The 15,929-nt window shown below is 42.9% G+C and overlaps 1 long non-coding RNA gene across 3 annotated transcripts in view; it reads right to left on the bottom strand.

Moving 5' to 3' along the window:
* Positions 1-15,929, bottom strand: part of LOC147343642 (uncharacterized) — a 159,382-nt gene that overhangs the window by 54,015 nt on the left and 89,438 nt on the right. Inside the window, exon 4 of one of the 3 annotated variants that reach the window (XR_015156320.1) lies at positions 4,184-4,392. The exons of 1 other annotated variant lie outside the window; for it this stretch is intronic. This is a non-coding gene — a long non-coding RNA (uncharacterized LOC147343642). Of the gene's footprint in view, positions 1-4,183; positions 4,393-11,524; positions 14,499-15,929 lie in introns of those variants that run through there. One more of the 3 variants, XR_015156321.1, reaches the window with a different exon arrangement.

Here is a 15,929-nt window from a genome sequence, read left to right as displayed (position 1 = left end):
TTATATAGCCTGTTGACCTGGGCAGAGACAAAATGGGTTAGACACTTGATTATACATGGAGCAATTGTAAGCAGCATCAATATGGTGATAACAAGAATTAGTAAAGGCATTAGCCAACTCCAAATTCCCCATCACCAGGAGAAGGATCCCCCAAAGAGAGACTGTAGCCACCCCCAAGAACTCTCTAGCTCATTCTTTGAGGTCCTGTAGGATCTAGAATGTTTTTCTTTAGGACTGTGAGACCTTCTTTATCTTAGCTGGGGGTATTTACCCAGAAACAACATGTCTCATTCAAGATGGCTCAAGTCTCTCCTTGTTCAGGAATCAGGAGATCTATCTCCTGTCTATTTTGGAGTATAACCCCTGCCAAGCTATGCTGGCTCTTTAGAGCCATCCTGAGAAATCTTATCCCCAGAAACTTGATTTGGGGGATGTTCATTAGAATGGCACTCATTTGTAGTCCTGATCTCCCAGGGGCTCACAGGTGTATTGAGTGTCCTCTTTTGTTTTCTTCCACGGCTTGACTAGTAAGTAGCAAATCCAGGACTCATGTCCTGGTACCTTGACTGCTGTGGGAGCAGAAAGTATTACAGGGTAGGGGCCCATCCATGTGGGCTGAGTTGAGCTCTTGGGGACCCATCCTTCCAGACTTTAATTAGGACTTGAGTCTCTGGAGCATATAGTGGTAGATCTTTAGAATCTTTTGGGTCCTGGTTGACACCCCACAAGCATATATCTTATTGGAATTGCCCAAAGGCCATGGTATAAGATCAGAGGGTTTCAGCCTCTGGATTTAAAAAGAAGTCATTAACATACACAAAAGGTCTCCCATATAGCATCTCATAAGGACTAAGACCAACCTGTTCCTTAGGGGCAATGCAGGTGCAGAGGAGAACTATTGGTAAAGCCTCCTTGCATCCCAGGGAGGTCTCCTGGGTTATCTTTTTATTGCTGATTTTAAGAATTGATTGACTTTCTACTTTTCCTGAAGACTGAGGCCTCCAGTCTCAGTCCCCAATGGAGGATCTTCTGACAATCACTCTTGGGGTTTTGTCCAGTGGTCCACAGTTTCTAGTCAAGAGTGAAAGGGGAGAGAGCCCTCAGGGGTAGGCAGGAGGGTGGCTGGGTTAAGAACCTCACAAGGGGGTATAGCCAGGCCTGGATTTTCCATCAGCACTACTTGGTACATGAGGATTCTTTGATTAGACATCCACAAATGGCCTCTCCCATCCAGGAGTTGTTTCACTTGGTGACTGCGAAAAATAGTTAATTTGCCCCCAAAAGAGAGTTTTAAAGCATCTTCTATCAGGAATGTAATAGCAGCAAGATTTCGAAGGCAGGGAAAAATCTCTTCCCAATAAGGGAATAGGACACTCAGGGACCCCCAGAAACTGGTGGGAAATATTTGTCCATCTCAGGAACAAACTGCTCAGGTGAATATTTTTGTAATTGTTTTTCTTGTAGCACCTAAAATACTACAGGTTTAGGAGGAGAAGGCTCCAGATTAAGGAGGTCGGGTCAGAGTAAGTAACCCCTGTGTCAACCAAGAAATTCTCGGACCTACCCACCACATCCAGTTGCACCCTTGACTCCAGCCCCATGATGGGTATCTGTGACAGGTGGGCTGGCTGGAGTGGGCCACTTCAGTCCTGTTGAACCATCCTGCGGGAAGGCTTGACGCTTGACCTTGAGACTCGAGTCCCAAAGGCAGAGAGCCGCTTAATATGCCAATTGATGGCATTTGTAGCAAGCCCTTTTAGGAGACTTGTCACAGTTTGCACACTCTTTGGCCCAATGCCCTGCCTGTCTACAGATTAGGCATTTGTCTCATGCCTTGTCCTTTAAGGACTCGGGGTTTGCCATAGGGCTTCCCTGGAGGGCAGCCAGCATCTGGGCATGCCTTATCACTTTCCTTTTCTCCATTTCCTGGGCCTTGGCTGCCCTCTCCTGTTCTGTTATAAAAAGTATTGGTGGCTGTCTGGACCATCTCATCTATAGAGTAACAGGGTCCTGCTGTTGTAACTGTAGTAACTTTATCCTGATATCTGATGCACAGTGGGACAGGAATTTGTCCTTTAAAACTACCTGTCCCTCGTAAGAGTCTAAGTCCAGATTGGTAAACATTTGGAGGGCCTCTTTTAGCCTTTCCAGAAAGGCAATGTGGTTCTTGTTGCACTCCTGAGTTATTGCTGAGACTGGGCACAGCACCACAACTAATAGGCTTCCTTCTATTTCCATGGGTGGACTTCCTTAGAGGTGTGTCTTTCTGAAGCTTATCCTATCCAGTACTGCTGCAACCCGAGAGCCATGTGTCCCCGGGTCAGGGTGCAGATCCCCAGGCTGAAGAGTGACAGCCCACTGGAGATCAAATCCCCAGGCAGGTCAAGGAAGGTTGGCCTCCCAAGAATTGGGTCTCTGGGCAGGTTGAGGCATGTATACCTCCTGGGTCCCCTGGACTGGAGTTGGGCATCCCCCAGGTCTCCAGTGTGACCAGTGCTGGGTAGGATTAAGGGGTTGTAACTCATTGTTGGTTTGTCTACCATGGATGGGAAGAGATACCACGATGTAAAGCAGTCCAAGCCTGTGCCCTGAGACTGGGAACCTGGTGAAACAGCCATAAGCCTTATCCTCTTACTTGCTCTGAGGGAATGTAAGTCACTGATTTCTTCCCCTAGTCCCCCATTAAGAGCATTTTAGGGTGTTTCCAGTGGTAAACATTTCATTGTCATAGACCCACTTTAGGTAATAACAGAAGTAATGACAAAAGAGCAGGTTATCTGGTCCTGTTAGGGGTGTTGCTGCTGCTGCTGCTAAGTCGCTTCAGTCGTGTCCGACTCTGTGCGACCCCAGAGATGGTAGACCACCAGGCCCCCCCGTCCCTGGGATTCTCCAGGCAAGAACACTGGAGTGGGTTGCCATTTCCTTCTCCAATGCATGAAAGTGAAAAGTGAAAGTGAAGTCACTCAGTCGTATCCGACTCCTAGTGACCCCATGGACTGCAGCCTACCAGGCTCCTCCATCCATGGGATTTTCCAGGCAAGAGTACTGGAGTGGGGTGCCATTGCCTTCTCCAGTTAGGGGTGTTAGGAGTATTTTAATAATAATAAGCAGGGTGGAGTGATGTTGCCTACAAGGGGCAGGGTCTTGATTGCCCTGGTGGCTCAGAGGTTAAAGCGTTTAAGGCTCCTCCAATGTGGGAGACCTGGGTTTGATCCCTGGGTCAGGAAGATCCCCTGGAGAAGGAAATGATAACCCATTTCAGTATTCTTGCCTGGAGAATCCAGGTTAAAGCGTTTAAATGCTCCTCCAATGTGGGAGACCTGGGTCTGATCCCTGGGTCAGGAAGATCCCCTGGAGAAGGAAACGGTAACCCACTTCAGTATTCTTGCCTGGAGAATCCCATGGACAGAGGAGCCTGGTGGGCTACAGTCCACGGGGTCACAAAGAGTCGGACACGACTGAGCGACTTCACTTCACTTCACTTCACTTAAGAAGAAATTGATAAGAGGCAACAAACCAGGTGTTCCAAAAAAGTAGAGTAGAGATTTGATCCAGGTGTATGTTTGTAACTTTAGGAAAAGGGTGGTAAAGGTTTGGGCTTAAATGTTAGCCTGAAGGGCTAACTCCCAAAGTGGCAAACATCCCTGGAAGCCCAATTGCCCTTGAAGGGATGCCACCAACAGATGGACTTCTAGCAGGCACTGTGTGCCTGTCGCCCACCCTAGCAGGTTCACTGAGAGATACTGTTGTTGCACATGTCGTAGGAAACATGGAAGATGAAGGCCTGAATATCTAGAGGGATTGGATATTATACAGTATTTCCCTCCCAAGGGCCAGCTATTTTCTGGTTGCCCCTCAAGAAGATTGTAAAGGCAACATTGTGGGTCCCAACTGGGCTCAGGAAAAGAGCAAGACACAGGAAGGAAGTGGGCAGAGCACAACTTTTGAAAGAATGACATAGCCCAAGGGTATATTTAAACCAATTAAAATCAAATTGGTCCAATATGACAAGTCAAATTCAATTAAACCTTGATCCTCAATCTGCAAGCCAAATGACACACCCAGAGGCTCCAGATCAGTTCTAAGTCACTGTCAAATGACTGAGGAGTGGGTGGTTGATTGTTAGGTTGATCCTCCCACTCATTAGCATATGAAATCATCCAGCTCCGAAAAAACTAACCACACCACATTGCACGGCCACCACACTCACCCTGTGATGGCCCACACTCTGTGGAGTGTGCTTCTCTCTGAATCTGAACAAATCCACCTCTTACCTGTCTTTCTGTCTCTCACTGAAGTGTTTTCAATGAGACATCAAGAGCCTGAGCTTCATTAGGTCCCGAAGCCAGGCACCACAGGTTTTGGCCAAGCTCAAGTTCCAGGAGAGAGTTGCTGAAGGACAGGAGGAAATAGCAGTGGGAAAAACTTATGCCAACTTATTCCTACGCCAAGGAATCCCCTTCATAACCTGCTGGAAAACCTGCTAAATACTTGACCTGTACTCAGTTTTCATTGGCCTGATCCTTGGCACAAAGAAGATTAAGAGCAGAAGAACCTCCACCCAATTGGGCAACAGCTACGAGGGCACAGCCAATTGCGGAGCCTTTGGGACACACTGAGGAGTAGCCCCTGCCAGAGTCCCTCAGTTGTACCTACCACCGCTTGCCTATTCACAGGGGTTCGAGGAAATAAGAAATGAGCGATTGTAAAAGAATTAAGATTTTGTTAGCCATATGTCCAACTATAGGGGTGAGGACTTCCTACCCCAACTGCAGGTCTTCTGGAATCTGAGACTGAGCCATGTGAGCTTTGCCAAGTTTGTTTTTGCTGTCCCAGTTTCCAGCAGCCTGGGCTCCTTGTCACTTCCCCTGCACTGGGTTTTCTTCACATTCAGCTTCCACCATGGCAGCTTTCTCCAAGTTGGGCTTCTACTGTGTTTGGCCTCCGCCTTGTGGGGGCTGAGCTGAGGTTGTTTCAGCCAGGTTAAATCTGAATCACAGCACCACAGATGTTAGGGGAGTATGTAATTTCCTCAGTTCTGTCTCATTGCAACAAAAATTTGAAGCGATGGATGCATCAGTGTTACAGCCCTGTGTAATTTTCTTGGACACATCAGTGTTACAGCTTTGTGTCACAGCTCAGTTTTATTTAAAAGCAGAGGAAAATACATCCTCGAGGCATGAGGGTGGGCCAACCCAAAAGATGTCAAGAGAAAAGAAGCCCTCCTCGGGCTCAATTTTGGCTCCTCTTTTTATATGTTTTTTTCTCCACCCCCTGAGCCTGCCCTGTGTAAATTGAGCTAGCCAGGAGGGCTGTTTTACCTGAGAGTCTCACTCCAGTCCTTGGACCTTCTTTTGTTCTATTTCTGCAAGCTTTTCCCTTCTTTGTCTTTTAGCCACTGCCATTTTGGACTCCTTTTTCCTATTCTAACTACCTAACATTGTCATTAGCTAGCAAATTATGCATTATTCTAAGAGAAAAGACAGTGGTGGGTGCGGTCAACCTTGTATGAGAGATTTTCTTCACCGGTGGTCCTAGGAGAACTTACCCTTTCAGGCCTTAGGGTAAGCAGTCAAAAGCACCGCAAAACAAGATTCAGGTTTAGATTAAACCTGCAGGGGCCACAGAACAATTTATCCCCTTGACAAACCTTTTCTGCTGGTTAATCAATGGAATTTTATGGCCCATTTCTTGAATAATATATTTGAGCTTATTTTATGTGTACCTGCCTTAAGTTGCTGATCCTATAAAAATGAAAGCTGACTATATAGTCTTGTCAAATTTTTGGAGATACACATTTTCCTAATTGGATTTGTTGATTTATTGCTAACAAAGATAAAACTTTCTACTTCAGCCACTTATCTGGGTTTTGAAATTGCTTCAACCTGAAAGCAAATTGTATGAGTCTGAAAAAGTGCTTGAAGTATATTTAGCCACAAAAATACTAACTTGATAGAAAAGAAACAAGCAATGAAAAAGACACATATAATCTTCTTCTTTAAATTCTGGAATAACATTATTAAAAGTACAGCTATTTAAGTAGAAAATTAAATTCTGGCAACTACTGCCAAATACATTTGCTCAGATTACAGCATCAGTTTCATAATTAGTTTTCTATCAGAATATTATAATTAGTGGTAATCAGGTTATCAACATTTTATAATTATAGTATTTGTGGAGTAAAACTATAGTTATATAATTAATATTCTATGACTAATATTTAAACAAGAAATAAGAAAACAACCCCTAAAGCCTATGGAGAATACTTATAAAATCTCATAGCAGGCAATAGGAAATTACTTTTTGAATCTTTATAAGGAAAAAAAGGTATCTTCACAGTTTCCTCCCCATATTTTATTCTATAATTCCTAACTAGCCTAGAAAACAAAGATGGCTGACTGACTTTCCATTTTAAAAAGGCTTCTATGAGGTGGTGGCTATTTTGCATATGCTATTATTTTGTTTAATAACATGTTTGCTGTTATGTTGGAATTCTATTTATTATGATGTTGATATATAACCACTTGCTGCTAAGTCACTCCAGTCGTGTCCGACTCTGTGCGACCCCAGAGGCGGCAGCCCACCAGGCTCCCCCATCCCTGGGATTCTCCAGGCAAGAACACTGGAGTGGGTTGCCATTTCCTTCTCCAATGCATGAAAGTGAAAAGTGAAAGTGAAGTCGCTCAGTCGTGTTCGACTCTAGCGACCCCATGGACTGCAGCCCACCAGGCTCCTCCATCCATGGGATTTTCCAGGCAAAAGTACTGGAGTGTGGTGCCATTGCCTTCTCCGATATAACCATTTAAAGAAGTATAATCTATGCTATCCAAAGTAACTTGAAACAAGAGAGTTTCATGTTTGAAAAGCTCTCAGTGTATCTTTGTGTTATAGAACACACTATGCCTGGCAAAGGATGAATCCCAAGAACCAAGAAATCTTTCTTGGCTAACTGAAAAAAAGCTGAAGTTCTACCGGTATTGAGTCAGAAGAAAAAAACAACACTTTGAAGTTAAATAAAATAAAACATACAGCCTCTTGAACTAACACTCATTTTCAAATTTGGCTATTCTCTAGAACTAACATGAATTCACACCTGTACCTCCTGTGTGTGTTCTTGAATTTAAGCCATATAAATGATGCACTGCAACATTACTTCACCATTTGGAAGGTTAGAATAAGTAAGTAGAGTGGGGGAAAAAAAACCCCACTGGAGGAAGCAGCACAGCAGCTATGTCCATGCCTTGGACCTGTGTTTGTTTAGGAAGCCATACTGTGCATCATACTGGAGTCAGATTCTATCAGCACTAAGTAAATTATACAGAGTATGATGCTGCTGCTGCTGCTGCTAAGTCGCTTCAGTCGTGTCTGACTCTGTGCGACCCCACAGACTGCAGCCCATCAGGCTCCTCTGTCCCTGGGATTCTCCAGGCAAGAACACTGGAGTGGGTTGCCATTTCCTTCTCCAATGCGTGAAAAGTGAAAGTGAAGTCGCTCAGTCATGCCCGACTCTTAGCGACCCCATGGACTACAGCCTACCAGGCTCCTCCGTCCATGGGATTTTCCAGGCAAGAGTACTGGAGTAGGGTGCCGTTGCCTTCTCCGATACAGAGTATACAGAAGCTTATTATTATAAAGTGTCAGAACTTAATGCTCCTGGAGAGTCATTACATTATAGAAGGACTAACTGATCAGGCATCCTAATTTCTTCACTTTAAAGGTCAAGTTCTCAAGGAAGTTGAAATACTAGTCCAGCATGTTGAATCACTTTTAAACTGGTAGTAGGGTAATTCAAACTATTAATACATGTCTAGCTCTTGTTTTCCAAATTCGAATCAATATCAGATTAACAGGGAGAAACAGGGAATCATTGTTGGGTGGGGAAAAAAATGCAACGAAGGACACTTTGGTGGGGGGGTTGAGGGAAAGAGGAGGAAAAAAAGGAACACTTATTCAGCAGACAGCGACAAGGTCCATGATCTGTCTTTTAAGTCACACTGGACATCCCTGGAGGTCCAGTGGTGAAGACTCCACACTTTCACTGCGGGGACACAGGTTTGACCCCTGGTCAGGGAAGATCCCATAGGCTGTGCAGCATGGCCAAATCTAAATGAAGTCACACTGATCCTAACTTATTTTCAGAACTAACATATTTAGCTGAAGGAGGGTGCGGATAACCTAGAGAAGGCTTCCAATATTGAATAAGATGAGTGCTTTTTTATAAAGCAACAATAGCACAGAATTTTGAAGTCATTTCAGAAAAACAAATTCTACACATTGGACTTGGTGTTAAAGATTGTCATTTAGTCCAGAATTTATTTTATGCAGGAAGGAAAAATAAGGCTTTTAGCCCTCCTTTTCTAAAAACAACACAAATGATTTCCCAACATAAGCATTCTGCCAGGAAGCTGACAAATAAATGTTGCCTTTGCTTCATTCTTGCAAATTTGGATCAGAATTAGGAGAATTTGGCCTTGAATTACCAACCTCTTTGTTTTGGCGCTATAAATAAATTGTTGAGAAGTGAGAAAGCAATTACAAATACAGCAAAGAAAACCAAGATTTAAACAAATATTGATTGTAAGTACAGAAAAAAAAAAAGGTAAACCAACCAACATTATAATTTATCACTCACATAAAAATCCAAATATAGGAAAGGTAAAATTTAAGCTCTCAAATATTACACTCCAGGCAAAATTTCAAAAACTGCATGTAAAATACTCACTCTCCCAAAGTGGCCCCCTTCTCTCTTATTCACATATCCACTCCCACCACTCTTTCCTTTTATATTTTAGGGAAATGATTAAGCTTTAAAATGTCTAATTTTCTTGGGAATAGCCAGTTAAGTTAGCTCTGGTCATCAGTATTTGACTAGGTCTGTGTGACAGCTGACAACTGAAGTGACAGAGACACTTTTAATTTTCAAATTCTCTTAAGTTGTAAGAATAGGAAAATTGTTTCTCTAAAATTCTCAAAGTCCTTGTGGAAATTTACTTCTGATGCATGGAAGAAGCCCACTCTCTATAATCAAAGCCCGTGTCTGTCATCATAAAATTTTCCTGATTTACTGAGTCTTTCCCCCTATTCATAAACACAAATGCAGTTTTTTTAGATGCTTGAATATATTTATGATTATTATATTTTATCTCATTCATATTAGTATATATTTTTTTAACAAAGTATAGTTGATTTACAATTCATGTTATGTTCAGATGTACAGCACAGTAATTCAGTTATATATATATGGGCTTCCCTGGCAGCTCAGACAGTAAAGAATCTCCCTGCAATGCAGGTGACCCAGGCTCAATCTCTCGGTTGGGAAGATCCCCTGGAGAAGGAAACAGCAACCCACTCAAGTACCCTTGCCTGGTAAATCCCATGGACAGGGGAGCCTGGCAAGCTACAATCCATGGGTCACAAAGAGTCAGACACAACTGAGTGACTAAGCACACACATGCACGCGTGCATACACACACCCATGGCTTCAAACTTCATTTTCAGACTAACTATATATTTTGTACATATTACTCATCAGCCTGATTAGTACAGATAATCAAAATTCTTCACACTTTTCTTTTTTTTAATTTAATTTTATTTTTAAACTTTACAATATTGTATTGGTTTTGCCATATATCGAAACGAATCCGACACAGGCATACATGTGTGCCCCATCCTGAACCCTCCTCCCTCCTCCCTCCTCCCTCCCCATACCATCCCTCTGGGTCATCCCAGTGCACCAGCCCCAAGAATCCAGTATCGTGCATCGAACCTGGACTGGCGACTCATTTCATATATGATATTATACATATTTCAATGCCATTCTCCCAAATCATCCCACCCTCTCCCTCTCCCACAGAGTCCAAAAGACTGTTCTATACATCAGTGTCTCTTTTGCTGTCTCGTATACAGGGTTGTCGTTACCATCTTTCTAAATTCCATATATATGCGTTAGTATACTGTATTGGTGTTTCTCTTTCTGGCTTACTTCACTCTGTATAATAGGCTCCAGTTTCATCCACCTCATTAGAACTGATTCAAATGTATTCTTTTTAATGGCTGAGTAATACTCCATTGTGTATATGTACCACTGCTTTCTTATCCATTCATCTGCTGATGGACATCTAGGTTGCTTCCATGTCCTGGCTATTATAAACAGTGCTGCGATGAACATTGGGGTACACGTGTCTATTTCCCTTCTGGTTTCCTCAGCGTGTATGCCCAGCAGTGGGATTGCTGGATCATAAGGCAGTTCTATCTCCAGTTTTTTAAGGAATCTCCACACTGTTCTCCATAGTGGCTGTACTAGTTTGCATTCCCACCAACAGTGTAAGAGGGTTCCCTTTTCTCCACACCCTCTCCAGCATTTATTACTTGTAGACTTTTGGATCGCAGCCATTCTGACTGGCGTGAAATGGTACCTCATAGTGGTTTTGATTTGCATTTCTCTGATAATGAGTGATGTTGAGCATCTTTTCATGTGTTTGTTAGCCATCTGTATGTCTTCTTTGGAGAAATGTCTGTTTAGTTCTTTGGCCCATTTTTTGATTGGGTCATTTATTTTTCTGGAGTTGAGCTGTAGGAGTTGCTTGTATATTTTTGAGATTAGTTGTTTGTCAATCACTTCATTTGCTATTATTTTCTCCCATTCTGAAGGCTGTCTTTTCACCTTGCTTATAGTTTCCTTAGTTGTGCAGAAGCTTTTAAGTTTAATTAGGTCCCATTTGTTTATTTTTGCTTTTATTTCCAATATTCTGGGAGGTGGGTCATAGAAGATCCTGCTGTGATGTATATCGGAGAGTGTTTTGCCTATGTTCTCCTCTAGGGGTTTTATAGTTTCTGGTCTTACGTTTAGATCTTTAATCCAATTTGAGTTTATTTTTGTGTGTGGTGTTAGAAAGTGGTCTAGTTTCATTCTTCTACAAGTGGTTGACCAGTTTTCCCAGCACCACTTGTTAAAGAGATTGTCTTTAATCCATTGTATACTCTTGCCTCTTTTGTCAAAGAGGCACCGTGTTGGGTGCATATATATTTATAATTGTTATATCTTCTTCTTGGGTTGATTCTTTGATCATTATGTAGTGACCGTCTTTGTCTCTTTTCACAGCCTTTGTTTTAAAGTCTATTTTATCTGATATGAGTATTGCTACTCCTGCTTTCTTTTGGTCCCTATTTGCATGGAAAATCTTTTTCCAGCCCTTCACTTTCAGTCTGTATGTGTCCCCTGTTTTGAGGTGGGTCTTTTGTAGACAGCATATGTAGGGGTCTTGTTTTTGTATCCATTTAGCCAGTCTTTGTCTTTTGGTTGGTGCATTCAACCCATTTACGTTTAAGGTAATTATTGATAAATATGATCCCATTGCCATTTACTCTATTGTTTTGGGTTCGATTTCATACACCGTTTTTGTGTTTCCTGTCTAGAGAATATCCTTTAGTATTTGTTGGAGAGCTGGTTTGGTGGTGCAGAATTCTCTCAGCTTTTGCTTGTCTGAGAAGCTTTTGATTTCTCCTTCATATTTGAATGAGATCCTTGCTGGGTACAATAATCTGGGCTGTAGGTTATTGTCTTTCATCGCTTTAAGTATGTCTTGCCATACCCTCCTGGCTTGAAGAGTTTCTATTGAAAGATCAGCTGTTATCCTTATGGGAATTCCCTTGTGTGTTATTTGTTGTTTTTCCCTTGCTGCTTTTAATATTTGTTCTTTGTGTTTGATCTTTGTTAATTTGACTAATATGTGTCTTGGGGTGTTTCGCCTTGGGTTTATCCTGTTTGGGACTCTCTGAGTTTCTTGGACTTGAGTGATTATTTCCTTCCCCATTTTAGGGAAGTTTTCAACTATTATCTCCTCAAGTATTTTCTCATGGTCTTTCTTGTTGTCTTCTTCTGGGACCCCTATGATTCAAATGTTGTAGCGTTTAATGTTGTCCTGGATGTCTCTGAGATTGTCCTCATTTCTTTTAATTCGTTTTTCTTTTTTCCTCTCTGATTCATTTATTTCTACAATTCTATCTTCTAATTCACTAATCCTATCTTCTGCCTCTGTTATTCTACTATTTGTTGCCTCCAGAGTGTTTTTGATTTCATTTATTGCATTATTCATTATATATTGACTCTTTTTTATTTCTTCTAGGTCTTTGTTAAACCTTTCTTGCATCTTCTCAATCCTTGTCTCCAGGCTATTAATCTGTGATTCCATTTTGATTTCAAGATTTTGGATCAATTTCACTATCATTATTTGGAATTCTTTATCAGGTAGATTCCCTATCTCTTCCTCTTTTGTTTGGTTTGGTGGGCATTTATCCTGTTCCTTTACCTGCTGGGTACTCCTCTGTCTCTTCATCTTGTTTAAATTGCTGAGTTTGGGGTGTCCTTTCTGTATTCTGGCAGTTTGTGGAGTTCTCTTTATTGTGGCGTTTCCTCACTGTGTGTGGGTTTGTACAGGCGGCTTGTCAAGGTTTCTTGGTTAGGGAAGCTTGTGTCGGTGTTCTGGTGGGTGGAGCTGGATTTCTTCTCTCTGGAGTGCAATGAGTTATGAATTATGAGATGTCTATGGTTTTGGGGTGACTTTGGGCAGCCTGTATATTGGTGGGCATTTATCCTGTTCCTTTACCTGCTGGGTATTCCTCTGTCTCTTCATCTTGTTTAAATTGCTGAGTTTGGGGTGTCCTTTCTGTATTCTGGCAGTTTGTGGAGTTCTCTTTATTGTGGCGTTTCCTCACTGTGTGTGGGTTTGTACAGGCGGCTTGTCAAGGTTTCTTGGTTAGGGAAGCTTGTGTCGGTGTTCTGGTGGGTGGAGCTGGATTTCTTCTCTCTGGAGTGCAATGAGTTATGAATTATGAGATGTCTATGGTTTTGGGGTGACTTTGGGCAGCCTGTATATTGGTGGGCATTTATCCTGTTCCTTTACCTGCTGGGTATTCCTCTGTCTCTTCATCTTGTTTAAATTGCTGAGTTTGGGGTGTCCTTTCTGTATTCTGGCAGTCTGTGGAGTTCTCTTTATTGTGGCGTTTCCTCGCTGTGTGTGGGTTTGTACAGGTGGCTTGTCAAGGTTTCTTGGTTAGGGAAGCTTGTGTCAGTGTTCTGGTGGGTGGAGCTGGATTTCTTCTCTCTGGAGTGCAATGAGTTATGAGTTATGAGATGTCTATGGTTTTGGGGTGACTTTGGGCAGCCTGTATATTGGAGCTCAGGGTTGTGTTCCTGTGTTGCTGGAGAATTTGCTTGGTATGTCTTGCCCTGGAACTTGTTGGCCCTTGTGTGGTGCTTGGTTTCAGTGTAGGTATGGAGGCGTTTGATGAGCTTCTGTCAATTAATGTTCCCTGGAGTCAGGAGTTCCCTGGAGTTATTGGTCTTATTTTTACAGTAGTTTCAAAACTTCTATACAGCACCATTGATAAAACATCACAGGGTTTTAATCTATTGCCTGTAGCTTCCAAGGCGGTTCCCTTTGTTATAGCTTCTTCTGTTTGCTGGTCTCTTCAGTGTCTGGTTTCCGCCCTGACACAAAGGGGACGGTGGTGGACACTTTTTTTTTTTTAGGCTCACTTGTTCAGTCGCGCTGTGGGGAGGGAGGGACGCTGCAAACAAATAACATTGGCATGTACTCGCAGTGCCTCAGCCACACTGGGCCTGCCCCCACTCATGGTGCGTGTAGCCTCCCTGCCCACACTGCTCAGGCTCTAGGTTGCTCCACCGGAACCATCCGTGGCCGGCCCTGGGCTGCTTGCACCTCCCAGGTCTAAGCCGCTCAGGTTCAGGCACTCTGGTAGTCCTCAGAGGCGCAGACTCAGTTGGGCCTGTGTTTTGTGCCCTTCCCAGGTCCGAGCAGCTCAGGTGATGAGGTGTTTGGTGAACGCGGTTGCTGCGACTTATCTCCTCCCCGCGGCTCCGTTATCTAGGTGTACAACCGGCGCACCTTCTCAGGCGGATGTTGACCGTCCAGACCCCCAAGAAGTTTTAGTTAGCAAAGAAGCCTGCTTACAGTTTCGTAGATAATGTCTCTCTGGGGCTGTGATTGCCCCTTTCCGGCTCTGGCTGCCTGTCACTGGAGGGGGACGGTCTGCAGCCAGCTATCTCTGTACAGTCCTTTGTTCCGTGCTCGGGCCTGGCGGTGTCGTAGGTTAGGGCTGGCTTTTCACGTGGTAGATATCCCACAGTCTGGTTTGCTAGCCCAAATTATTTCGCTCAGATAGCGCTCGGGGTATTCAGGCCAGATCCTTACTCTAAGCGATGTAGCCCGTGTGGCACCTCCCTTCCCAGCCCCCACTTGCTAGTGGTGTGTGCAGGCGTCTGTGCCACTTCTCCACTGGGGGAGTTACCATAGGGCTCGTAATCTCCTTTCGAAGACATGGGTTGCTTTTCTGGGTGCCTGATGTCCTCTGCCGGCATTCAGGAGTTGTTTTGTGGAATTTACTCAGCGTTTAAATGTTCTTTTGATGAATTTGTGGGGGAGAAAGTGTTCTCCCCATCCTACTCCTCCGCCATCTTAGCTCCTCCCTTCTTCACACTTTCAAATGGAAGACAAAAGAGAAAACTTGGAGCTGATAATTGTGCAAATTACAGCTGCTAATGGCACTTTCTTGAAGAAGGGAACTAAATTTCACAGTAACAGATGAATATTCACATGTGTTCTATTTCATTGGCAGGGAAGTGCCTATTTTTAAACTCACCAAAGAGACCTTCAATTCAGATTTAGTTTCATATTAATTCCCTGTAGTGTTTACTTGGCTCTATTCAATAAGACAAATTTATGCTTAGATTATATCTTTAAAAATTGAGAACATGCCTAACTTTTAAGTTGCTTCATTAAGTTATTTAAGTATAGGTGCTTTGGACTTTATGGACTGGTTTGAGAAGTGAATGTATCACCAGGTGTTGTCGGGAGCCACGTTAGGCATTACTGACAAAATGGAGGCACGCCCTAAACCCCCTCCGTTTGTTCCATAGGCACGGACCCGGAATGAAGGAGTTAGGCTTTGTGATTCTGACTTGTTTTTTCCTTTCCTTGGCTGAGTTGACTGAAGAGAATGTTAAGGTGCTTATTGTCTTCGAGAGGAGCATGAGAAGGCATAAAGCCTTCTGCAGCTGTGCTCAAAGAATAATTCATAAAGTTAATCATTGACATTTGTTCAAGAACTTTTACAAAAGACTGTTCCAGGGTGAGCATGCAGGCTGCAGCTTGAGGCCATGGGAGGGACTGCTAAGCCCATTTGTGAGAAACGTGTTTATGGCAAAGGAGTTTGCTGAATTTAGGGCTTAGGAATAATTAAAATAGTTAGAAGCTAAAGATTTAAGGATTCCTGTAATGTTAACATATTCTACTATAGCTTATAGAAATTAGGGACTTTAGAGGTATTATTAGCTAGAAGCCCTTTCTAAGAAATAGTGAGCTTAGGATACTAGGGGCGAACAGGACTTAGAAAGATAAGAAATAAACTGAGGAATCTGGCATGAGTTACAGTGTATTCACAAGGACACATGAGAAAAGTAAATAAGAGAATCGCTGAGGAAGGAACTCCTTTTGAGGGGCAACAATGATTTTTGGAGAAAAATAAATCTGGGTCAATGGGAACTAAAAATATCAAACCTCTGACCTAATGCTTTTGTAAAAGTATAAAACAGAATCATAAGCTTGGAATAAACAAGCAGTCAAAGAAAACTGAGAGGCTGCCTCAGTTTCTCGCTGACACCACTCACCCCTTCAGGTTGAATCCCTTGCTGCTGGAGTTGGACTCTGGCAAGGTGTAAAAACCTAAATCATCTTCCAGTGTTTAAACCACCTACAGTCTTCAAAAATGTCCACCCAGTGTAGTGTGAATGAGTTTTACTTTTTATGCTATGTTTATGTTTGGGTGACATAGGGCATCATAATGCAAAGACCTAGAGAGATGGACTCAGGAACTCTAATCTGGATCTTTGATCTGCACTTCCCTGAAGT

Source organism: Bos grunniens, chromosome 27 (genome assembly GCF_055505025.1).
Source record: "Bos grunniens cultivar Pamir isolate PY7600 chromosome 27, Bosgru_T2T1.0, whole genome shotgun sequence".
Classification (NCBI taxonomy): domain Eukaryota; kingdom Metazoa; phylum Chordata; class Mammalia; order Artiodactyla; family Bovidae; genus Bos; species Bos grunniens.
The sequence above is the reverse complement of the archived record's forward strand: the minus strand, read 5'-3'. Positions and strand labels throughout refer to the sequence as shown.